The sequence below is a fragment of the Eumetopias jubatus genome, unplaced genomic scaffold, assembly GCF_037043125.1.
Source record: "Eumetopias jubatus isolate StellerSeaLion01/CBP00866 unplaced genomic scaffold, mEumJub1_p1.0 scaffold_7, whole genome shotgun sequence".
In the NCBI taxonomy this organism is placed as follows: domain Eukaryota; kingdom Metazoa; phylum Chordata; class Mammalia; order Carnivora; family Otariidae; genus Eumetopias; species Eumetopias jubatus.
The window spans coordinates 18,656,551-18,681,333 of record NW_028274813.1 but is presented as its reverse complement, the minus strand read 5'-3'; the positions used below and the strand labels follow the sequence as shown (position 1 = coordinate 18,681,333).

At 38.1% G+C, this 24,783-nt stretch overlaps 1 non-coding gene across 1 annotated transcript; it reads right to left on the bottom strand.

Moving 5' to 3' along the window:
- Window positions 1-942: 942 nt before the first annotated feature.
- Window positions 943-1,049, bottom strand: LOC114208885 (U6 spliceosomal RNA). Its single transcript, XR_003609172.1, has one exon. It is a non-coding gene; the product is annotated as a U6 spliceosomal RNA (small nuclear RNA).
- Window positions 1,050-24,783: the final 23,734 nt, after the last annotated feature.

Here is a 24,783-nt window from a genome sequence, read left to right as displayed (position 1 = left end):
CCCTTTTGTTTTTTGTTTTTTTTTTTTAATTTTTTTATTGTTATGTTAATCACCATATATTACATCATTAGTTTTTGGTGCAGTGTTCCATGATTCATTGTTTGTTCATAACACCCAGTGCTCCATGCAGAGCGTGCCCTCCTCAATACCCATCACCAGGCTAACCCATCCCCCTACCCCCTCCCCTCTAGAACCCTCAGTTTGTTTTTCAGAGTCCATCATCTCTCATGGTTCGTCTCCCCCTCTGACATACTCCCCTTTTCTTCCTCTCCTGTTATCTTCTTCTTTTTCTTTTTTCTTAAAATATGTTGCATTATTTGTTTCAGAAGTACAGATCTGTGATTCAACAGTCTTGCACAATTCACAGCACTCACTGTAGCACATACCCTCCCCAATATCTATCACCCAGCCACCCCATCCCTCCCACCCCCAACCACTCCAGTAACACTCAGTTTCTTTCCTGAGATTAAAAATTCCTCATATCAGTGAGGTCATGTGATACATGTCTTTCTCTGATTGACTTATTTCACTCAGCATAACACCCTCCAGTTCCATCCACGTCGTTGCAAATGGCAAGATCTCATTCCTTTTGATGGCTGCATAATATTCCATTGTGTATATATACCACATCTTCTTTATCCATTCATCTGTCGATGGGCATCTTGGCTCTTTCCACAGTTTGGCTATGGTGGACATTGCTGCTATAAACATTGGGGTACACGTACCCCTTCGGGTCCCTACATTTGTATCTTTGGGGTAAATACCCAGTAGTGCAATTGCTGGATCGAACGGGACTCTAATTTCAACTGTTTGAGGAAACTCCATACTGTTTTCCAGAGGGGTTGCACCAGCTTGCATTCCCACCAACAGTGTAGGAGGGTTCCCTTTTCTCCACATCCCCGCCAACATCTGTCGTTCCCTGACTTGTTAATTTTAGCCATAAAAAATATGGAACGCTTCACGAATTTGCGTGTCATCCTTGCGCAGGGGCCATGCTAATCTTCTCTGTATCGTTCCAATTTTAGTATATGTGCTGCCGAAGCGAGCACTTACTTCCCTTTTGTGATAACTGGAGATGCTCCCAGGAGTACCATAGTACATTCATGAACAAGTCCGTTACCTTTTCCTTCAAGTGATTACAAATTTACCTTAGCTCCCTTTTGTGCTGATATATCATAATCCATTAGTGTCACCATTTTGCCACTAAGTTGCTCCAGGACACACTTCCTTCACTTTATTCCTTTTGCCAGAACCACCTTTAAATGATCACTCCACATCGTGGCCACCATCCTCGTGGCTGCCATCTGACCTTGAAGTCATGTTCTAACAGCTCTGCTAAAGCTGCCACCTACATTACTAGACTCCCAGCTTTACGCTTACAGCGCCCTCTGGCTGTTGGTATGGGATATTTTGTTCCCAGCTGATTTCCCTTGGCTCCATTTATTTTTTTTTTTCTTTCTTTCTTTCTTTCTTTCTTTCTTTCTTTCTTTCTTTCTTTCTTTCTTTCTTTCTTTCTTTCTTTCTCTTTCTTTCTTTCTTTCTTTCTTTCTTTCTTTCTTTCTTTCTTTCTTTCTTTCTTTCTTTCTTAACATAGAGTATATTATTTGTTTCAGGGGTACAGGTCTGTGATTCATCAGTTGTACACATTTCACAGCACTCACCATAGCACATACCCGCCTGATGTCCACCACCTAGCTACCCCAACCCTCCCACGCCCCTCCACTCTAGCAACCATGTTTGTTTCTTGAGATTAAGAGTCTCTTATGGTTTGTCTCCCTCTCTGGTTTCATCTTGTTTGATTTTTCCCTCCCTTACCCTATGATCCTCTGTCTTGTTTCTCAAATTCCTCATATCAGTGAGATCATATGATACTCTTTCTCTGGTTGACTTATTTCACTTAGTATAGTGCCCTCTAGTTCCATCCACATCGTTGCAAATGGCAAGATTTAATTTTTTGATGGCTGCATAATATTCCATTGTATATATAATACACCACATCTTCTTTATCCATTTAATGGAAGGCCAATTGGTGACCACTGGTCGCCCTCCCTCTCCTAATTTCTTTAAATAAGTAGAGAAACAAGGCTCTTCCCTTTAAGCTTTTCAATAGAAAGTTTCTAGATTCTGAGGTTTAAAACTCTTAGTTTTTTATACACAATTTACTCTTTCTCCCTAGATCTTATACATTATGTTCAGTGGCTAAATTGAGTTTGGTTCAAGCAACAGTGGGCACATAATACTCGGAGGCATTGTCCTATTCTGATCCTCAAGCTCCTGTGGTTGATTCCAACTTGTTGTAGTAGATTTTTTTTCCTAAAAGAGAATGCTTCTCAGAGGGTCTTATCTTGAAATTTCCCTCTCATCAGTTAAGCTTCCAGTCCTGGGAAGTGTCTGAATATGTATAAAACCCAATCATTTGCACTCTTTAAATTCCTTTCTAGGAGGCTCCCTTGCTTCTATATGAATTAGTTAATTCAATACACACCTGGTGTGGAGAAAACTCTGAATCACATAGCCAATCCTTATTCCCTCATACAGGAAATTCTTTCCAAAATCTCATATTTATGTTTCACTTCACCGAAGCCTGAATTATTTTTATTGGGATTGAGACTTTAAACATAAACAGAGGATTTGTAATTTTTCCCCGTCTTTTCTCTCTTCCTTCCACTTATTCAGAAATGAAGATTTAAAGATTACAAATAGCTAATTCTTAGAGTTTATGCCAGGAATTATTTTAAATACTCTGCATAAATTACCATTTTAACCCTCACCAAACACTATAAACTTTGAGCTAAGTATTATTATCACCATCCCCATTTTACAGATGGAAAAGTTAAGGCACATGGGGTGTATGTGTGACATAATAAGAAATATGCATATATTTCATCTCTGACCCTGGGTCTTGATAATATCCAGTCTGTTCCCATTTCCTGACACTCAGCCTATAAAACCCCCTTACCTCTGAAGTGGGGTGTCTTTTGTATGCTAATGAGGTTAGTGGTGGCTGGGGGCTCCAGGATAGCCTCAGAATGGGAGCGGGTTGCCAAGGGCACTATGTGATTACAGGGTTGGAACTTTCAACCCCACCCTATAACCTCAGGAGGACAGAGGGTCTGGAGTTTAAGTTAATCAATGGCCAGTCATTTAATCAATTATGCCTAAGTAATGAAGCCTCCATAAAAATCGTGAAGGACAGGATTCTGAGAGCTTCTGAGTGGGTGAACACATGCAGGTACTAGGAAGTGACATGTCTGGAGAAGACATGGAAGCTCCTGTGTCTTTTTCCCCATACCTTGCCCTATGCATTTTGTCCATCTGGGGAGGTTCCTGAGTTGTACCCTTTTATAATTAATAGGTAATCTAGTAAGTAAACTGCTTTCCTGAGTTTGGTGAGCCATCTTGAGTTCTATGAGCCATTCTGGCAAGTTATGGAACCCAAGGAGAAGGTTGTGGGACCCTCCAATTTGTATCCAAGTTGGACAGAAGTCGTGACTGGAGGATCCACTACTTATCACTGGCTTCTGAGTCTGAGGGTAGGGGACATGTGGTGGGACTGAGTCCTTAACCTGTGGGATCTGTTACTAATTCCAGGTACATGGTGTCAGAATTGAAATAAAATGCAGGACACCAATTGGAGTCTGAAGGGAACTGAAGAATTGCTTGGCATAAGAAAAGTCCCCCCCACATTCAGTAGCCAGAAATATTGAGAGTAGAGTATGGAAATAGTGTAGAGAGTGAAAAACGATATGTTTTTTTTTTTTTTTTTGGTATGACAGTATTCAAAGGCACCCTATTAGTATGTAATAGAATCAGAAATCAAACCCATGTGGTCTGAATCTGGAGTCTGTCCTTCTAAACACAATGTTTTCTATCTTTAATAGAGGTGCCTTTCTTTTTTTCTTTTTTTTTTAAAGATTTTTTTTATTTATTTATTCATGAGAGGCAGAGACAGAGAGAGAGAGAGAGAGAGGCAGAGGGAGAAGCAGGCTTCCCGCTGAGCAGGGAGCCCGATGCGGGACTCGATCCCAGGACCCCGGGATCATGACCTGAGCCGAAGGCAGACGCTTAACCATCTGAGCCACCCAGGTGCCCAATAGAGGCGCCTTTCAAAAAATAGGTAAAAATGGCCTTTTAATTGCTTAGCTTAGTTCACTAGTAGTTGTTTATTTTCCTAAAACATTAGTGATGATGCCATTTTTACATAATTTTACTTTTTACTATCTAATGAGTACATTTCATAGTATTTGATAAGTACTTTGATTTATATTTTTGTAAACATACTTTCATATTATTTGTTTCTTCATTATGTATAGATATATTATGAAATAAAGTTCAGTTAAACCAAATCTCATTGCATACCTTGTTAACTATTAAATTCTCAATGTTTAGCATAATTCCTGGAACATTCTTTAGTGCTCAATAAATACTTGTTGAATAAATATATTAATTAATTAGCATCAGGCACTGGTCATATGCTAAGCTTAAAAAGATGAAATGTGGTTCCTGACCATATGACATAAACATATAAAAAGATAATAGTGCGATATAGTAAATACTAAGATGGGTAAATTCAAAATACTAGTGAGCATGGAAAATTTATGCATATCTGTGCTTCTATGACATTTAAAGTAGCAGAGATTTTAAAAACCGAATCATAGAGCTTTGGTTTCTATATGTGTACACACATATTCCTTTTTTTTCTTTCCTGTTCCAAGATGATCCTGCTAATAATGGTAACATTGTAATGTCTGAGAATAACTAAGGAGAGGAGTTTGTCCTGATATACTTTACAAATTGAAGCATAAGTGGTCAGTGTGTTGTCTGTTTAGTATCTGTAGCCAAAGTCTTGGGTTCTTTTGATCTTTGCAGCAATGACTAATTATCCTTTAATAGCCAAAGAAAAGCTCTATTCCAAAGGGAATGTTCTACATCTATTTTAGCTTAGTTCACACTTAAGCTTTGTTATCTCTCCTTGCCATCGATACTTGGCTGCCTGACTTAATGTTGGGTATTTTCTCCAGTCCACCCTGGCTTCAGTTAAAGGCATATCCTTGCTCCTCTCTTGGCCGAGATACATTCTGATGCACTACATTTGGTTAGTGTATCTCATCCGTCAAGATACATTCTGTTAATCTATTTCCAATGGAGATACTTTACCAAATACTTACTGCATGTTGTTGGAAATAAAAGAGAAAAGAAATCTTGTTCCTTACTTCTCAGATATTTAAAATGCCGCTAAAAAGACAAAATTTCTGCTCAAGAAACAACTGCAAAACAACAAAAGTAAGTAACAAAAGTGTGTAACAGGTGATTGGCACTAAAAAGAAGACTTTTCATCACATCATAATCAAACTGTTGAAAACAAAGACAAAGAAGAAAACCTTGGGGCACCCGAGTGGCTCAATTGGTTAAGCATCTGCCTTTGGCTCAGGTCATGATCTTCGGGTCCTGGGACTGAGCCTTGCATCAGGCTCCCTGCTCAGCGGGGAGTCTGCTTCTCCCTCTGCCTCTGCCTATCCTCCCCACTCATGCTCTCAGTCTCTCTCTTTCTCTTTCTCCCTCTCTGTTTCAAATAAATAAATAAAACTTTTTTTTATTTTATTTTATTTTATTTTTATTTATTTATTTATTTATTTTTTTTTTTAAGGAGAGAACCTTGAGCACAACCAGAGAAAAAAAGACATTATCTAAGGGGACAATGATTTGAATGCCTGTGGATCTCTCCTCAGAAACCATGAGTCAGGAGGATTATAAAGTGCTGAGATAAAAGAACTGCCAGCCTACAATTCAATATTCCACAAAAATATCCATCAGAAATAAAGGTGAAATAAAGGAAACTAAGAGAATTCATTGCCCACAGACCTGCTCTCAAAGAACTGCTAAAGGAAGTTCTTCAAAAAAAGGGTAGTATTCCAGAATGAAACTTGAAACTTCAGAAATGAAGGAAGAGCAACAGAAGTGGTATCGGTAAATCTAATAGACTCTTCTTCTTCTTCTTTTGAGTTTCATAGAGTATATTTAGCAGTTGAAAGCAAAAGTAAAACATTTCTCCATGGAGTTTTTAATGTACATTCATGTAATAGATAAGACGACTATGCCCTAAAGGGGAGAGGGTAAAAAACCTATACTGTGGTAAGTGTTTTATATTCAGCTTGGAATTATAAAATATTGATTCTAAGTAGAATGTGAAAAGCACATTTTTTAATGTTATAATCCTTAGAGCAACCACAAAAATAACTATTCAAGGAGATGCAGTAAAAAATGTACTAGAAAATTAAAATGAAATGCATAAAAGTTCAAATAATCCCTCAAAAGTCATGAAAATGAAAACCATAGAGTACAAACAGAAAACAAATGATAAAATGGTACAACTAAATCTAAAGTATCAAAAATTACATTAAATGTAAATAATCTAAACACACCGATTAAAACAAAGAGTAGCAGAATGGATTAAAATGGTTCCATTAGAGGTTGTATGCAAGAAAATTCACTTCAGATGTAATTACATGGTAGAATAAAAATAAAAGGATAGAAAAGTATATACCACGCAAACCCTAATGAAAATCTTAAGTGGCTATATTAATATCAGACACAATAGGCTTCACAGCAAGGAATATTACTAGTGCTGAAGAGAGATTATTGCATAACAATAAAAAGGTCAGTTCACAAAAAGGCACAGCAGTCAATAAGCAGTAAATATGTAAGCACCTAATAGCAGAAGTTCAAAACACATGAAGCAAATTTGACAAAACCATTGTGTAAAAGAGTTTGACAGTTTTTTATAAAGTCAAACACCTTATGACTCAGCAATTTCACTCTTGAGTATTTATCCTAGAGAAATGAAAATTTATGTTCACATGCAAATCTGTACAAGAATGTCTATATCAGCTCTACTCATAATTGCCCCAAATTGGAAATAACTCAAATATTCTTCAGCAAGTGAGTGGGTAAAAATACTGTGGCACATCCATAAAGTGAAGTACCACTCAACAATGAAAAGGAATAAGCTGCTAATACACACAGCTTGGATGAATCTCAAATGCAATATGCTCAAAATATTGCATACTGCATGATTCCTCTTCTGTGTTATTCTTGAAAAGATCAAAGTATAACTAATGAGAAACTTATCAATAGTTCATAGGTTTGGAGGTAGGGAAAAGAAAAGATTATGAAGTGGTAGCACAAGGAATGTTTGGGAAGGTGATAGAACTGTTTTGAATCTTAATTATGATAATGATTAGATAAATCTATTCATGTATTAAAATTCATAGAATCATACACCAAAAAAAGTTAATTTCACTGTATGAGAAATTACAAATAAAATAAAATAAAATAAAATAAAATAAAATAAAATAAAATAAAATAAAAATGCTATGTACTGAATTCAGACTTTTCCCAAACTGTTGTCAAATCCCTGGATTATCCCATCCCCACACAGATATTATATGCCCATGTGTTATTTTTATTTATCTCCTGATATTGGAACAATACATTTTTCTACCTAGACTCTTTTATTCTCTACCTGGTGAATGTTAAAGTCAGGATAGGGGGTTATCTTTTGGGTGAAAGGAAAATTTTTACAATAAAATTCTTGAAAGTTGTCGGCTTCTGGTAATGTTTAATATCCTGATCACTGTGGTATTTATATGGGTGGGTAAATTTTCTCTAAATTCACCAAGTTATCCATGCTCTTTACAATGTGTATTTAAAAAATGTATGAAATTAAATTTGAAAAACAAAACAAAACAACCCAATAAATTTTTGTCCAGCATTTAAAACCCATTTAAGATGTTAAATCCCTAAGCTCCTGAAGAATAGTGGTCCCTGCTGCTTTAATGCGCCATAGCAGTGTGACTGTCTGAATTATAAAACTTGTCATATTTTATTAAGAATGTTCATGCGTGTGCATGTGTGTGTGTCTTGTACCTGTATACATACTTTCACTGTCTTGACTAGAAATAGTCCTTAATCTTCCAGTTCTTGGTACTCTGCAAGCACATGGCTGGCATGAACAGTCATGTGGGAATGAACACCAAGGAGGAAGTAGGTAGAACTACCATGTTTAGTAATGATTCACATAGGCCCTGGGTTCTTTCTCCTGGCAACTCACCACCATCCTTTCCTACCTTGAATGTACCAGAGGCTGTGTTATCTAAACAACACCTTTTCTCCCTTTGATTCTTTGCTTGACAGCCAATAACACCAGTCCATGTATTGATGCCATTAAACCGGTGGCAGTCACATGAGATATGCACAAAGATTCACTGTAGCAGAGGTGTCTCGTGAGATCCTTGAAATGAGAGTTCTGGTAGAGACAATGTTCCATGTAGAGAGATAATGTTCCAGTGTATCAAAATTTTATAGACAAGGTCACTGGAATATAATTAAATTACTTGATATCTAGGGCTTTTGGAGTGCCTTTTCTTTAGGTATGGACCCTGAGCAAAAGAATTGGTTATATCTAAATCTTATCTGGAAGGTGAGAGTGTCGTGAATTTTAAAAAAAAAGCGCAGCCCGGTTCTTTGGTGGCTTTCCTGTAGTTGGTGCCAATGAAATATTCTATTGAAAAACCCTGGTATGCACTTAACTTGCCTACCTCTCCTGGACTAATGGTCATGCTTAATATCTATAATAGTTATTATATTCATTTGGTGATTTTAAGACCAATGATCAGATCGGCCACATTAATTGTAGTTGATATAGACAGTGTTCATTTTTCTACTTGTCTCTCCCCTTGAAAATTATCATTTAGGGATGATCTCAGTTGAAAACTGGAGTAAAAGAAATGCATCTGAAGAAAGCTCTTGAGGTCAAGAGAGGAAGGAAAGATTTGATTCATATCATCTCTACTTATTTCCATCAAGATTAGTGTCCCTTTACCTTTGATTTCTGTGCTTCTACACATTAGTCTGTCATGTGTAAATTGTTTTTTTTTTCTTTCTTGGTCTGCATAATTAAAAAGAGATCAAAGGGATAAATTTTTTCAAGTGAATATTAGACTCCCATTCTACCTGAACAATCAGTTTAAAATAAAAATGTTTTAAACTTCCAAGGAACATGGGTTGAGATACTTCAACAGATTTGAAGAGTCACAAACTGTAAATTTACAGCAGAAGCTGGGGTCCTCTTAGTTCTCAAGCCCTGATTTAATCCTACAAATTATATAAAATTCTACACAATTGCCTAATTCTATGCAGAGAGCAAGGACATGCTTCAAGATTGAGTCATCTGCTTTTTTTGTGTTAAAATAAGGAAATAAATGCTTGCTACTAAGCTGGTTAATATGTGTATTGGATTTTTTTTAATGAACGCTTAAATGGAGTAATAATAATTAGAATAATAATACTAAGCTTTTAGAAATGCTTTTTATCTTCAAAGCATTTCACTAAAGTGTATGTAGTCAATCTCTAGACCCTAAAAGCACCACTTGCCAAAATATTTTGTTTTACAACAGATGCATTTCAGAAGGGTTTCCCTCATCTTTATATTTTCTTGGGCATAATTCCCTATGTTAAAAAAGGGGGAGAGGACTATAGAAAATAAAATCTATCAGAGCCCTTTTTTAATGCAAATTAGCTTTTTTCTTCTTTCTAGAGGGAAGAAATGTTCAGATGAAACTGACTATAAGCCCAGTTCTGTTGAATTTATGGTATAAAGGTCATTCTATATAAGACTGAGGTTCAGCTGTTCTCTGTCTCCACTCAGGTCCAAAAAATGGAAATAGGCTTAAATGGCAAAGGCCTAAGTAAATATATTTTCAGATACTTAACTGATGTACAAATTCACTTAAGAATCTTTACTAAAAGTAGTATTTTAGTGGAAATTGAGCTGGGCCTTATTATTTTGATGGAGTTGAATCCTTCTTTCTGTTTCTGGAACAGCATTTTCAGATAGATCCAGAGTTAACCTTACAGAGCACGCAAGTGTTAAGTGGAAGGATCAGAGTGGGGGTCTCTGCAGCAGCCTCTGGGGAAATTGGGGAGGTGCCCAGCACCTCTGTTCTCCATCTCATTTCCCTGCATTTAATGAGACTCAAGTTAATGCCTCTGTTCCAAGCTATATGGGATATATGATGCCAGTCCAGCACTCCTTTTGGGGGTGTTTTTTTCTTCATTTCTATTAAGAAACTATATTATCAATCATGTTAATTGTTGAAAATAAATAAACTTAGAAAAGTCAATAGGAAGGAAAGACAAGAAAATCTCCTTCATCCCCATCAGAGATAATATTACTAAATTCTTCTGGACCTTTCCAACAGGTACCTTATTTAACAAAAACAGGTTCTCACTCTATGTGTGTAATTTAAGATTTTTTAAAACCTAGTATATATCCTTATAACTCTTCATGAAAATATAAACATATACATCATTGTTCCAATTGTTATATGACATTTTATTTCTTCATGTCACTTACTAAATTTACTGATCCCCAAATTGACCTTATCATAAAAATAAGGATTGCTTAAAAAAACATAGTCGTGCCCTCATCCTAGATGTACTGCATTAGAATCCAGGAATGAGTCTTAAGAATCCCTATTTTTGGCAAACTCTCCAGGTTATTTGGGAAACACTGATTTAAGTCATGTTTTGTATACTTCACTTAATTCCCATTAGAAAAAGAACTCTCCAATATTATATCCATTCATCATGTTCTAGCTTGATTGTATTCTGAGTTTAACTCAATGAGGTGGAATTTCTTGCTCACATGGTATGTACATTTACAATCCTTAAGCATATATTTTGAAAATATTCTTAATCAAGTTAAAATAATTTATATTTTTATAACACTGGTTGTCAGGATCAAAGGTATTAGGTGCAAAATATTTGTATGTGCCTCCCCCGCTTTGGTAGAATTGTGCTTCCAGAGCAGATGATGAGCCGTTCATCTTCAAATCAGTTAAAAGTTTTAACCTCTGTAGCTAGCAATAAAAATATTGGGATGAATTCTAAAGCAAGTTCAACTCATTTTGTAGAAAGTATCAAATATGGAAGTTAGAAAAAAATTATTGTTTACTCCCTCCCTTTTCCAAATGTTAGTATTTGAGATATTCACTACAGAATTTTGAAAGTAGAATTCTGACGAACCATTAGAGACGATGGACTCTGAAAAACAAACTGAGGAGAGGGGGTGGGGGGATGGGTTAGCCTGGTGATGGGTAATAAAGAGCGCACATTCTGCATGGAGCACTGGGTGTTATGCACAAACAATGAATCATGGAACACTACATCAAAAACTAATAATGTAATGTATGGTGATTAACAGAACAATAAAAAAATTATTAAAAAAATTTGTTCATTCATTAAACCATACAGGTGATTATTAAAAAAAAAACAGATTTTTAAGACCACCTGAATCAGTTAAAAATGTTTCTGGAAATCTGCATTTTTCTAAACCTTTTCAGAAACTCCCATGCAAGAATAAGGCTGGACAACCTCTGCTCTGGCCCACATTCCCAATTTTGTAGAAAAGAAAAACAGCCCAAGGTAATTCACTGTTTGGCCCTATGGGGGATATAAGCGACAAAACTGTAATTAGAAGCCATGTCCCTGGGGCATCTGCCTTCAGCTCAGGTCTTGATCTCCAGGTCCTAGGATTGAGCCCCATTTTGGGCTCCCAGCTCAGCGGGGAGTCTGCTTCTTCCTCTTCCTCTCCCCTTACTTGTGTTCTCTCTCTCTCTCTCAAATGAATAAATAAAATATTAAAAAAAAAGAAGCCATGACCCTGTCCGTGGATATAGTGTGCTTTCTGGTATTTCACTGTTCTATAATAGGGTCTATGAATTTATCCAAGAAATGGGCATTTTTATCAAAATGCTAAAAGTAAAAACTACAACTTTACAAATTCTATTATACTTAGACATATAAAGTTTGATAAAGTAGCTAATGCTGCTTTAATAATCAATAAAACAGCACTTAATGCTTTTTGTTTTATATTAAGTCTAACTTTCCTATTAATTGAAAATAAAGACAAATATTTCAGAACTTTATCCAAATATATAGAGCTTCACATTAACTGCCCACTTTTCTTTCCGAAGAGCCCCTATTTAAAATTTGTCCTTTCAGTTCTTCTGAATGTATCAGTAAGGGAGCCTCATTTCTGGAACAACGGTCTTTAATCAAGATTTTCTTCTGTAGTTTTCAACTTCCTTTTAATGGGAGCACATGCAGTAGCCCCAGAGGAAGCTAAGAAGATGCAGGAAGGAGGAACAAGGGAGCTTTTCAAGAGCATCAGATACCTGAAACTTAATCACTATGCCTAAAATCTTTAAGGGTTTCTCTCTTCTTGATGACTAAGTAAGTTTAGTCCAAATGCATGATCACTATGTTTTTCTTATTCTTCCTTATCTTTCATACTTTAAAAAGTACACATTCTAGACTAAGCTATATTATTGAATTAGGTAAGTTCCGAAACAAATATGTATAATTTTTGCTCCAAGAAAAGCTTTACAGTCACATTTCGTCTGCATAAGCAATTTGACCTGCTCACTTGGAATTACTCAGGTGAAACCCTCTTTTCTATGATATATATATCGCTCATTAATGTTACAGAATTTAGGGGCATTTCAATTTTGAGCCAATATTTCCATTACTTTTATCTTTCTCAAAAGTTTACTATTCTGAATTGGAATTTCTCATGGTTGACATCACCCTGACAAACTACTGTGCTCCCTCTGAGTGATATAAATGAGGATGGATAGCTTTTTTTTTTTTTTTTAACCACTGTACAATGTTTCCTAGATGGTCAGTTTGGGAAAAACAAGTTTATTACATGAATTTTCCAAAATCAAACTTGTTGAAGATCGGAAGTTTTAATTTATTCAAGCTTAAAATCAAAGCATTGTTTTTATTGGATTGCATGTGCTTGTGTGTGTGTGTGTGTGTGTGTGTGTGCATACTCATAGACAGTATCATGAGAAGAAACAATTTACTGAAGGAACTGGACTTTTATAAACACACGCTGATTAATTTCTCATTCTTGAGTGTAGAATGTACCTCTGATAAATACATACATACATATGTGCACATAATAATTGATGCAGGTATACCCGCTTAGATGTAGCTGAAGACTCTTATATTTACTAAGCTAAACATGGAGTCTTCCCTCCACCTCATCACATCGAAACTTACTTCCTGCATTTTAAGTTTCTATAAACAGCATCACTATTGTTCACCATACTCTCCCCAATACCTGGAGAGTCATCAAATTCTAAGGATTTTAATTCCTATGTGTCCTGCATGGCTAGATTTTCACCTAATTGTATTCCATGGAATATACGTTTGTGGGGTGTTAATAAGTATTACCTAAAAGTGGCAGGAGAAGAGGAGGAGGAGAAAAGAAAAAGCATTCTGGGGTAATTACATTTGGAGAACAACATATTAAGCAAATTAAACATACTTCTTAATTTCAGGTCTTTACAGAATTAAAATACAGAATCCTCACCATTTTAAGTTAACAGCATCTAGGAACTGTTTCACTGGAACATTTTGGGAAACCTGTTGAGTCTATTCCCCTTTAACACTCTCTCCACCACTCTCAGGGGCTTCATTATCCTTTACTTGCTTTCTGCAGAGAGCACTCAAATATTATCCTTGACCTTCTCCAGGTACTGCCCCCAGGCTATATCTCCCAGGACTCACTTTTATTCTGAACTTCCAACTACTGTCAGAGTGAACTTTCTGCAATCTGAATCTGCACCTAAAATCTCTCCATAGCTTTAAAGGCAAAGTCCGGATGCCTTAACACGAAAAGCAGAGTCTTTATGGTCTCATATCCTTGCCTCTATTCTACGTACAGAAATGTCCCCATGTTTTCTCATTCTCCTGCATATTTGCACACATTACCCTGCTGTTTCTCGATCCTATGCCTGGCTAGCTGATGCTCATCCTTTATGAATTGACATAGGAGTCCTTTCTCAGGGATATCCTCTCCAAATTCCTCCCAAACCTCCCAAGGCTGAGGTGGGCATGCTTTCTCTATATCACCATCATACCACACCCTGACTTACTCATAGCTCTGAGCACTGAGTGAATTTTAATTATTGATTAACTCATTTTCCTCACTAAGGAGCCTGACATTCACCTTTATGTCTGCAAAGTGGCTAGCATTTGTAAATGTTCAAAATGATTAACTGGTGAATTAATTAATTTTTATAACCCCTAACAATATCAACATTAGCATCAGGGTGGATCCATCATGATTCTAATGTCAACGAACACAGTGTGGGGGTAAGCAGTATAGGCGAGTGACATAAAACTCAGGAGCCAAACTGTCAGTTATCACTTAGTCTTAGATATCTTTCAGGGAACACGTTTATTAATTTTTCCCATGAGTGTTGGTTAAAGATGCTGATTCCAAGTCTCTGGTGAAGAAGTGGGTACAGGTGCACAGGAATCTATACTTTATACAATACCCCGGGATAATTCTTAGCTGCAATAGTTTAAGAATGGTTGTACAGCTATGAATCCGACTTTATTATTTTAATATTTAGGTTTCATTAACTCTGGCTTCTTGATTGATTCTCTAGCCTGCTCCCCTCCATGGCTCTAGATGCTTCTATCCTAATCCCTCTAAGCATTATTTCAGAAGCCAGTCAAATATCTCACCTTTATCTCCCACCTAGCCCAGGTCAAAATCCCATATATTTACTATGACCAAGGCTTTTGTTTTCTGGGAGCAAAGATAGAACAGAATATCTCTAAATTTCTTTTAGATTTTCCAAAATATTCCTGTTCCTCATCAAAGCTTATAGAAATAAGGTAACTAATGTCTCTTTTTTTTTTCTCTGAAATAAATGTATTTATAATGAAAATAAGAATTTAGGGGCACCTGGGTGGCTGAGTTGTTAAGCGTCTGCCTTTGGCTCAGGTAATGATCCCAGGGTCCTGGGATCGAGTCCCACATCGGGCTCCCTCCTGTGCAGGAAGCCTGCTTCTCCCTCTCCCACTCCCCCTGCTTGTGTTCCCTCTCTCGCTGTCTCTCTCTCTGTCAAACAAATAAATAAAATCTTAAAAAAAAAGAAAAGAAAAGAAGAATTTAAAAATCCTTCCTTGGGGCACCTGGGTCGCTCAACTGTTTAAGCAGCCAGCTCTTGATTTCCGCTCAGGTCATGATCTCAGAATTGTGAGATTGAACCGCACGTTGGGCTCCATGCTCAGCGGGGAGTTTGCTTGAGATTCTCTCTCTCCCTCTCCTTCTACCTTCCCCCTACTCTCTCTCTCTAAAATAAATAAATCTTTAAAAAAAAAATCCTTCCTCTGTCACTTTGCCATTTACACAAAGAGATCCTAATAGAAACAAAAATCCAGTTTAATTAGAAGTAAGCCAGTCCTGTGGTAGAATTCTGCCCAAGTTATGGGTCTGAGTTTTCTCAACACCTTAAAGACATATATAACTTTGAAGATTCCTGCTATTGACTATTTTCAGCGGACTGGTTACAGTTTTGCTGTTCTATTTAACCTGTTTTTCCAGACCTTCTTTGCAATTCAGCAATCAACATGACCAGTTGAAGGCTCCCTTCTGCTTTCTGGTGTGGACTTGGCTTCGTTGTATTAGGTCCTGCACGTGGTGTCTTTTTACCTCACAGACCAACCCAGCAAAATGGTTTATAAGGTGTCTACACAACTCAACAAGCTTCCCTATAGATTTCAAATAGATATTTAAGGGACTTTTTCAGTTACATATTAGCTATTAGATCTGTAGATGATCAGTGGCTGTGGTCAAAAACAAAGACCCTATTAGAACATGGATTAATTATTTTGGTAGAGATTATTTGGTAATATTCAATATCCATTCTTTCTACATATTCAAAGACCTTTTGCTTTTTAGCTAGTTACACAGCTCCAGGAAAATTAAACCATTTCCTTGCTACTTTTTTTTTTAAAGATTTTATTTATTTATTTCACAGAGAGGCAGGAAAGAGAGAACACAAGCAGGGGGAGTGGGAGATGAAGAAGCAGGCTTCCCCTTGAGCAGGGAGCCCAATGCGGGGCTGGATCCCAGCACCCTGGGATCATTACCTGAGCCGAATGCAGATGCTTAATGACTGAGTGACCCAGGCGCCGCTCCTTGCTACATTTATAGCCAGATACTATCGTGGGATTAAGTGTACTGTGGGAACAATTTATTTATTTTTTAATGAGAAAAAAATTTGATGCATACTCTTTGTCACTGGTTCGTTATTCCATCATACTCCCCACTCTCTTGAAATCAGATAAAATGGTTGGAGCTATAGCAGCCGTCTTGGACTATGGAGTGAATATGGGACTGGAAGCCACACATGACAGAACAATAAGAAAGAAGCCTGGGCCTCTGATTTCATTAACACCACAACAGTCCTGGATTTTATCAACAGAACGAAAATCCTATTTTGTTTAGGCACAGTTCTTTGAAGATGTTTTTGTAATTTGCATTTCGACCTAATTCTTATTAATACATATAGCAATTCAGGCGATGTTCTCAGAAAAAAATATTTTGAAGATGACACAGGTGAACAGAGAAAATAGAGGCTTAGAAGAAAGGGAAAGTCTGTCATTCCTTATGCCTAGTTATCACATTGCAGATTTTTTAAAATTTTTTTATTGTTCTGTTAATCACCATACATTACATCATTAGTTTTTGATGTAGTGTTCCATGATTCATTGTTTGTGCATAACACCCAGTGCTCCACGCAGAATGTGCCCTCTTTAATACCCATCACCAGGCTAACCCATCCCCCCACCCCCCTCCCCTCTAGAACCCTCAGTTTGTTTTTCAGAGTCCATCATTTCTCATTGTTCATCTCCCCCTCCAACACACTCCCCTTCATTCTTCCCCTCCTGCTATCTTCTTCTTCTATTTTTTTCTTAACATATATTGCATTCTTTGTTTCAGAAGTACAGATCTGTGATTCAACAGTCTTGTACAATTCACAGTGCTCACCATAGCACTACCATCCCCAATGTCTATCACCGAGCCACCCAATCCCTCCCACCCCTCACCACTCCAGCAACACTCAGTTTGTTTCCTAAGATTAAGAATTCCTCATATCAGTGAGGTCATATGATACATGTCTTTCTCTGATTGATTTATTTCACTCAGCATAACACCCTCCAGTTCCATCCACGATGTTGCAAATGGTAAGATCCCATTCCTTTTGAGGGCTGCATAATATTCCATTGTGTATATATACCACCTCTTCTTTATCCATTCATCTGTCAATGGACATCTTGGCTCTTTCCACAGTTTGGCTATTGTGGACATTCCTGTTATAAACATTGGGGTGCACATACCCCTTCGGATCCCTACATTTGTATCTTTGTGGTAAATACCCAGTAGTGCAATTGCTGGATCATATGGTAGCTGTATTTTCAACTGTTTGAGGAACCTCCATACTCTTTTCCAGAGTGGTTGCACCAGCTTGTATTCCCACCAACAGTGTAGGAGGATTCCCCTTTCTCTGCATCCCCACCAACATTTGTCGTTTCCTGACTTGTTAATTTTAGCCATTCTGACTGGTGTGAGGTGGTATCTCGTTGAGGTTTTGATTTGGATTTCCCTGACGCCCAGTGATGTTGAGCACGTTTTCATGTGTCTGTTGGCCATTTGGGTGTCTTCTTTGGAAAAATGTCTGTTCATGTCTTCTGCCCATTTCTATATTGGATAATTTGTTCTTTGGATGTTGAGTTTGATAAGTTCTTTATACATTTTGGATACTAGCCCCTTACCTGATATGTCATTTGCAAATATTTTCTCCCATTCTGTTGGTTGTCTTTTGCTTTTGTGGACTGTTTCTTTTGCTGTGCAAAAGCTTTTTATCTTGATGAAATCCCAATAGTTCATTTTTGCCTTTATTTTTTTTTAAAGATTTTATTTATTTATTTTAATGATTTTATTTATTTGAGAGATAGAATGAGATAGAGAGCATGAGACGGGGGAGATCAGAGGGAGAAGCAGACTCCCCGCCAAGCAGGGAGCCCGATGCGGGACTCGATCCCAGGACTCCAGGATCATGACCTGAGCCGAAGGCAGTCGCTCAACCAACTGAGCCACCCAGGCGCCCTATTTTTGCCTTTAGTTCCCTTGCCTTTTGCGATGTTTCTAGGAAGGAGTTGCTGCGGCTGAGGTCGAAGAGGTTGCTACCTGTGTTCTCCTTTAGGATTTTGCTGGACTCCTGTCTCACATTTAGGTCTTTCAACCATTTGGAGTCTATTTTTGTGTGTGGTGTAAGGAAATGGTCCAGTTCCATTCTTCTGCATGTGGCTGTCCAATTTTCCCAACACCATTTGTTGAAGAGACTGTCTTTTTTCCATTGGACATTCTTTCCTGCTTTGTCAAAGATAGGTTGACCATAGAATTGAGGATCCATTTCTGGGCCCTCTATTCTGTTCCATTGATCTATGTGTCTGTTTTGGTGCCAGTATCATACTGTTTTGATGATGACAGCTTTGTAATAGAGCTGGAAGTCTGGAATTGTGATGCCACCAGCTTTGCTTTTCTTTTTCAATATTCCTCTGGTTTTTCGGGGTCTCTTCTGGTTCCATACAAATTTGAGGATTATTTGTTCCATTTCTTTGAAAAAACTGGATGGTATTTTGATGGGGATTGCATTGAATGTGTAGATTGCTCTAGGTAGCATTGACATTTTCACAATGTTTGTTCTTCCAATCCATGAGCATGGAACGTTTTTCCATTTCTTTGTGTCTTCTTCAATTTCTTTCATGAGTATTTTATAATTTTCTGAGTACAGATCCTTTGCCTCTTTGGTTAAATTTATTCCTAGGTATATTATGGTTTTGGGTGCAATTGTAAATGGGATCGACTCCTTGATTTGTCTCTCTTCTGTCTGTTGTTGGTGTATAAGAATGTGACTGATTTCTGTGCATTGATTGTATATCCTGCCACTTTACTGAATTCCTGTATGAGTTCTAGCAGTTTTGCGGTGGAGTCTTTTGCATTTTCTAAATACAGTATCATATCATCTGCAAAGAGTGAGAGTTTGACTTCCTCTTTGCAGATTTGGATGCCTTTGATTTCTTTTTGTTGTCTGATTGCTGTGGCTAGGATTTCTAATACTATGTTGAGTAGCAGTGGTGATAGTGGACATCCCTTCCGTGTTCCTGTCCTTTCCTCTTAGGACTGCCTTTGCTGTATCCCAGAGATTTTGAACAGTTGTATTTTCTTTTTTTTTTTAAGATTTTATTTATTTATTTGACAGAGAGAGACACAAAACCTGAGAGCTTTTCCATTGAGAATGGTATTCGCTGTAGGTTTTTCATAGATGTCTTTTATGATATTGAGGTATGTACCCTCTATCCTTATACTCTGAAGAGTTTTGATCAAGAAAGTTTGCTGTACTTTTTCAAATGCTTTTTCTGCATCTATTGAGAGGATCATATGATTCTTGTTCTTTATTTTGTTAATGTATTCTATCACGTTGATTGATTTGCGGATGTTGAACCAACCTTGTGGCCCAGGGATAAATCCCACTTGGTCATGGTGAATAATCCTTTTAATGTACTGTTGGATCCTATTGGCTAGGATTTTGGTGAGAATTTTTGCATCCATGTTCATCAAGGATATTGGTCTGTAATTCTCCTTTTTGATGGGGTCTTTGTCTGGTTTGAGGATCAAGGTAATGCTGGCCTCATAAAATGAGTTTGGAAGTTCTCCTTCCATTTCTATTTTTTGGAACAGTTTCAGGAGGATAGGTATTAATTCTTTAAATATCTGGTAGAATTTCCCTGGGAAGCCATCTGGCCCTGGGTTTTTGTTTCTTGGGAGATTTTTGATGACTGCTTCAATTTCCTTAGTGGTTATAGGTCTGTTCAGGTTTTCTATTTCTTCCTGGTTCAATTTTGGTAGTTGATACGTCTCTAGGAATGCACCCAATTCTTCCAGGTTATCTAATTTGCTGGCATAGAGTTGCTCATAATATGTTTTTATAATTGTTTGTATTTCTTTGGTGTTGGTTGTGATCTCTCCTCTTTCATTCATGATTTTGTTGATTTGGGTCATTTCTCTTTTCTTTTTGATAAGTCTGACCAGGCATTTATCAATCTTGTTAATTCTTTGAAAGAACCAACTCCTAGTTTCGTTGATCTGTTCTACTGTTCTTTTGGTTTCTATTTCATTGATTTCTGCTCTCATCTTTATTATTCCTCTTCTCCTGCTGGGTTTAGGCTTTATTTGCTGTTTTTTCTCTAGCTCCTTTACGTGTAGGTTTAGGTTGTGTATTTGAGACCTTTCTTGTTTCTTGAGAAAGGTTTTTATTGCTATATACTTTCCTCTTAGGACTGCCTTTGCTGTATCCCAAAGACTTTGAACAGTTGTGTTTTCTTTTTTTAAAGATTTTATTTATTTATTTGACAGAGAGAGACACAGCAAGAGAGGGAACACAAGCAGGGGAGTGGGAGAGGGAGAAGCAGGTTTCCCGCAGAGCAGGGAGCCCGATGTGGGGCTCGATCCCAGGACCCTGGGATCATGACCTGAGCTGAAGGCAGACGCTTAACGACTGAGCCACCCAGGCGCTCCCAACAGTTGTGTTTTCATTTTCATTGGTTTCCATGAATTTTTTAAATTCTTCTTTAATTTCCTGGTTGACCCATTCATTCTTTAGTAGGATGCTCTTTAGCCTCCATGTATTTGAGTTCTTTCCGACTTTCCTCTTGTGATTGAGTTCTAGTTTCAAAGCATTGTGGTCTGAAAATATGCAGAGAATGATCCCAAACTTTTGGTACCATTTGAGACATGATTTGTGACCTAGGATGTGATCAATTCTGGAGAATGTTCCATGGGCAATAGAGAAGAATGTGTATTCCATTGTTTTGGGATGGAATGTTCTGAATATGTCTGTGAAGTCCATTTGTTCCAGTGTTTAATTTAAAGTCTTTATTTATTTATTTATTTTTTAAGATTTTATTTTACTTATTTATTTGACAGAGAGAGAGAGAGAGAGAGCAGGCGAACACAAGCAGGGGGGATCGGCAGAGGGAGAGGAAGAAGCAGGCTCCCGGGAGCCTGATGTGGGGCTCAATCCCATGACCCTGGGATCATGACCCGAGCAGAAGGCAGTAGCTTAACCAACTAAGCCACCCAGGGGCCCCTCATTTAAAGTCTTTATTTCCTTGTTGATCTTTTGCTTACATGCTCTGTTCATTTCAGTCAGGAGGGTGTTAAAGTCCCCGACTATTATTGTATTGTTCTCAATGTATTTCTTTGCTTTTGTTATTAATTGCCTTATATAATTGGTTGCTCCCATGTTAGGGGCATAGATATTTACAATTGTTAGATCTTCTTGTTGGATAGACCCTTTAAGTAGGATATAGTGTCTTCCTCACCTCTTATTATGGTCTTTGTTTTGAAATCTAATTTGTCTGATATAAGGATTGCCACCCCAGCTTTCTTTTGGTGTCCATGAGCATGGTAAATGGTTTTCCACCCCCTCACTTTCAATGTGGGGGTGTCTTTGGGTCTAAAATGAGTCTCTTGCAGACAGCATATTGATGGGTCTTGTTTTTTAATCCAATCTGATAGTCTGTGTCTTTTGATTGGGGCATTTAGCCCATTTACATTCAGGGTAACTATTGAAAGATATGAATTTAGTGCCATTGTATTGCCTGTAAGGTGACTATTACTGTATATTGTCTGTATTCCTTTCTGATCGATGCTGCTTTTAAGCTCTTTCTTTGCTTAGAGGACCCTTTTCAATATTTCTTGTAGGACTGGTTTTGTGTTTGCAAATTCCTTTAGTTTTTGTTTGTCCTGGAAGCTCTTTATCTCTCCTTCTATTTTCAATGACAGCCTAGCTGGATATAGTATTCTTGGCTGCATATTTTTCTCGTTTAGTGCTCTGAAGATATCATGCCAGTCCTTTCTGGCCTGCCAGGTCTCTGTGGATAGGTCTGTTACCAATCTAATGTTTCTACTTTTGTAGGTTACATATCTCTTCTCCTGAGCTGCTTTCAGGGTTTTCTCTTTGTCTCTGAGACTTGTAAGTTTTACTATTAGATGTCGGGTTGTTGACCTATTTTTATTGCTTTTGAGAGGGGTTCTCTGTGCCTCTTGGATTTTGATACCTGTTTCCTTCCCCACATTAGGGAAGTTCTCTGCTATTATTTGCTCCAATATACCTTTTGCCCCTCTCTCTCTTTCTTCTTCTTCTGGGATCCCAATTATTCTAATGTTGTTTTGTCTTATCGTATCACTTATCTCTTGAATTCTGCCCTCGTGATCCTGTAGTTGTTTATCTCTCTTTTTCTCAGCCTCTTTATTTTCCATCATTTGGTCTTCTATATTGCTGATTCTCTCTTCTGCCTCATTTATCCTAGCAGTTAGTGCCCCCATTTTTGTTTGCACCTCATTAATAGCCTTTTGGATTTCAACTTGGTTAGATTTTATTTCTTTTATTTCTCCAGAAAGGTTTTCTCTAATAACTTCCATGCTTTTTTCAAGCCCAGCTAGTATCTTTAAGATCATAATTCTGAACTCTAGGTCCGACATCGTACTAATGTCCATATTGAGTAGATCCCTGGCAGACGGTACCACCTCTTGTTCTTTTTGCTGAGGTGATTTTTTTCGTCTTGTCATTTTGTCAAGAGGAGAATAGATGAATGAGAGAACAAAATGCTAACAGGTTAACCACGTCCCCAGCAAATATACTCTAAACAAATCAGAAAAGACCTGAAACCAGGTGAAAAGAATGGAAAGAAAGGAAAAAGAAAGAGAAAAAAAGAAAAAGAAAAGATTAAAACAAACAAAAACAGAACAAAACAAAAAAAACAATATGATCAAATGTGATCAGGCTAGTGCATACATCAGTGCCACACACTAGATTTTGGGCGTATTTTGGTCTGTTAGAAGAAAGTGCCTCCTAAAATTTTAAAGGAAGAAAGACTTATATATGTACAAAATAAGGGTTGATACAAAGAAGGGGTGGAAGATGACTGTAAAGATGAAAATTATAAAAGATTTTATAAAAGGAATTGGTAAGATAAGAAGTTGTTTGAAAAAAGAAAGAAGATTAAAAAAAAAAGAAAAAAAAAGGGAGAGAATGTGATCAAGCAGGAGACTAGAACAAAGCCATACACTAGTGATTTAGGGTATATTTTGATCTGTTAGAAGAAACTGTATCTTAAATTTTTTTTAAAAGATTTTCTTTATTTATTTCAGAGAGAGAGAGAATGAGAGATAGAAAGCACGAGAGGGAAGAGGGTCAGAGGGAGAAGCAGACTCCCTGCTGAGCAGGAAACCCGATGTGGGACTCGATCCCGGGACTCCAGGATCATGACCTGAGCTGAAGGCAGTCACTTAACCAACTGAGCCACCCAGGTGCCCTGTATCTCAAAATTTTAAAGAGAGAACAACTTATATATATATGCCAAAAATAAGGGTAACTACTATGAAGGGATAAAATATGATTCTAAAAATGAAAAATAATTTTTTTTTAAAAAAAGGATTGATAAGATGTTGTTTGAAAAAGGGAAAAAAATAAAAAAAAAAACAGTTAAAAAATTAACTTTGAAAAACTAATGAATCATGGTAAAAAAGCCATGAATTCTATGTGCAGTATTCCCCTAGCGCTGGAGTTCTCCCGTTCTCCTTGATAGGTAAACTTGGTCTTGGCTTGCTGGCTGTTCGTGCTGATCTTCTGGGGGAGGGGCCTGTTGCCATGGTTCCCAAATGTCTTTGCAGGAGGCGGAATTGCCCCGCCCTTGTTGGTCTGGGCTAAGCAAGCTGCTCGGGTTTGCTCTCGGGAGCTTTTGTTCCCTGCAAGCTCTTGGCACAACCTTGGAGGACCAGAGTGAAAATGGTGGCCTCCCAATCTCCGCCCGGAGGAGCTGAGAACTCGGGGCCCCACTCCTCAGTGTGCCCCCAGAGAAAAGCAGTCACTCCCGTCTCCCTGGTCTCCGGCCTCACTCCGTGCTCCCCGGCCTGTGACCGAGTGTTTCTATCTCTGGCTCCCGACCCCGTGTGGAGTCTCCAAACCCAGCAGATACCTGTGGTGCGCTCCTGCGCCGCTCCTCCCGGGGGAGGAAGGGGAGTCTCCCCGGCTCTGCCGCTTGTTGGGTCCCTGCTGGAGGAGCAGTGGCCCGACTGGGCTGCGGATCACAGTTTATGGCAACCCCGAGCTGAGAGCCCACGCCTCAGCTCCATCTCTGCAGCCGGCTTCCCCGCTCCGATACCTGGGAGTTCTGCCGCCCTCAGGCACCCCCGGTCTTTCTGTGACCCTGAGGGTCCTGAGACCACACTGTCCCGTGAAGGTTCCACCCCCCGCTTAGCCACTGGAGTGATGTCCCTCAGTGGAACCGACTTCTAAAAGTTCCAATTTTGTACTCTGTGGCTCTATCACTTGCCAGAAGCGGCCAATGGAGGCCCCCTCTGCCGCCGTCTATCCTCCCGAGTATCGCCTCGGATTCACTTCTCCGCACGTCCTACCTTCCAGTAAGTGGTCGTTTCTCTGTTCAGAGAGTTGTTGCTACTCTCTTCTTTGATCTCCTGTTGATTTCGTAGGTGTTCAGAATGGTTTGATCCCTATTCAGCTGAATTCCTGAGACCAGACAAAATCCAGGTCTCCTACTCCTCTGCCATCTTGCTCCGCCCCCCTCACATTGCAGATTTTTATATGATCATTAATTTTTAAGGTTCTATAACAGGAGTTAAGAGAACATTTTTTGATCACCCACTAGTTGTTATATCTGTAGAATATGCTTTATAGTCTTTCTCTTTGTGTAGCAAATGCAACTTCTCTTCCCAAAACGCTTAACAAATTTCAATGTTAAAATCAAACAGCCTTTTTATGATAATGT